Genomic DNA, 2,211 nt, shown 5'->3' on the forward strand with positions numbered 1-2,211 from the left:
ATCTGGGAATTCCTCAACACAGCCCAGAACTGCCCCTACTTTCTTCCTGAAGTCTTCACAACATGTCTCTTTCCTTCATTTCCACCACTTGATCTTTTGCTTTGTCTTCACTCTCTTCCTTTTTTTCACCTCCATCGTCATTTTGCACACTACCATGCAATGTTGTTTGGCAACACTCTCACCTTACACCACCTTACAGTCATTAATCTCCCTCAGATTACCTCTTCTACATGGAATATAATCTATCTGTGTGGATCTGCCTCCACTCTTGTACATCACCCTGTGTTCTTCTTTCTTTTGGAAATATGTGTTTACCACAGCCATTTCCATTCTCTTTGCAAAATACCACTACCACTGCCTGTCCTTCCAAGTTTCTCTCCCTAACGCCAAACCTGCCTATCACTTCCTCATCTCCTCTGTTCCCTTCCCCTACATGACCATTAAAGTCTGCTCCAATCACCACTTTCTCTCCCCTGGGGATACTCTCTATCATCCAATCCAGTTCCTTCCAGAACTTCTCCTTTTCTTCTAACTCACAGCCCACCTGTGGGGCATAACCACTAACAACATTTATCATCACTCCTTCTATTTCTACCTTCACACACATCAGTGTGTGTCACCTGTGTGAATAGAATGAGTCACAGGTGACTCAGACAGGAGTCACCTGTCTGACTCTCATTTCACCTCCACCACATTTTTTGCATATTCTTCCTTTAAGATCACCCCTACTCCGTTTCTTTTACCATCGAACCATGATAAAACAGCTTGTAGCCTCCTCCAATGTTTCTGGCCTTGCTGCCCTTCCACCTGGTCTCCTGCACACACAAAATGTCTACTGTTCTTATCTTTATCATATCAGCTAGTTCTCTACTTTTCCCTGTAATTGTACCTACATTCAGAGTTCCAAACTTCAGACCAACACTTCTATTCTTCCTCTTTTCTCTTTTTGTCCGAATCAATCGTCCTCCTCTTTTTCTTTGTCTTCGACCATCAGTAGTCCAATTTCCACCACTACCCTGTAGGTCAACAACAACAACAAGAGAAAAAGTGGAGATTAAATATCATAAATGAGTGTAAATGACAAAAGATCAGCGCCATTCCCTTACGTACCCAAGTCACACTGCATCGCATCAGCGAGTGAGTCCACTGGAAGGCACCATAACTGGGATTCGACCTTTCCCAGGAGGTGTACCCTGGGGTTCCACACCAATGACAGAGACAATGCCTCTGGGCCAAAGCGCAAAGTCATGCTTTAAGTTAAAATAAAAAACCCCATATCTAACTATCGAGAAAAACTCGGGGATCGCTGTGGTGTGCGGGGAAGCAGCACATCAAAAAAGGACTTACACATTGTAATTGGAGAAGCTGATCAGGAAATCTAGATCTGTGGTGGGCACCAACCTGGACCCTCTGGTGACAGTGGCAGAGAAGAGAACACTTGGCAAACTGCTGGCCACTCATCCACTGTCATCAGCAATCAGAGGAGTCTATTCAGTGACAGGCTCCTCCTTCTGAAGAGCAGGACCAACAGACTTAAAAACCACTTTATCCACCGGGAAATTAAATTGTTTAACTCTTCACTGGGTGGGAGGAGGGCGGACAAACGACTGGTAGATGGGGGAGTAAGTGCAATAACCCTGCAATAATTTCAGTGCAATAACCACAATCTCCAATTACATTACTATTATATTTCAACAAACCATAGCATTTCTATTTTATATTCTAAGTTATATGTTTACTTTATGTTTTTTATATATGTTGATATACTGTATATGCTCACTGCAATGCTTGTGTATGTCTGCACATGTGTATGCATGTTTAGGTGTATATGTATATATATATGTATGTGTGTGTGTGTGTGTGTATGTTTCATACAGTGGTATGAAAATGTTTGGGCACCCCTGATCATTTTCAAGATTTTCCCTTATGTATCATTGGTTGTTCGGAACAGCAATTTCAATTAAATATATCACATAGCAAACATATTTAAGAAGTGAAATGAAGTTTATAGGATTTACGGAAAATGTGCAATAATTACTTAAACACAAATAGGCAGGTGCATAAATTTGGGCACCGCAACAAAAAAATTACATCAATATTTAGTAGATCCTCCTTTTGCAGAAATAACAGCCTCTAAATGCTTCCTATAGCTTCCAATGAGGGTCTGGATTCTGGTTGAAGGTATTTTTAACCATTCTTATACCTTATACC

The sequence above is a fragment of the Cynoglossus semilaevis genome, chromosome Z (assembly GCF_000523025.1).
Source record: "Cynoglossus semilaevis isolate Cse_v1.0 chromosome Z, Cse_v1.0, whole genome shotgun sequence".
Lineage (NCBI taxonomy): Eukaryota > Metazoa > Chordata > Actinopteri > Pleuronectiformes > Cynoglossidae > Cynoglossus > Cynoglossus semilaevis.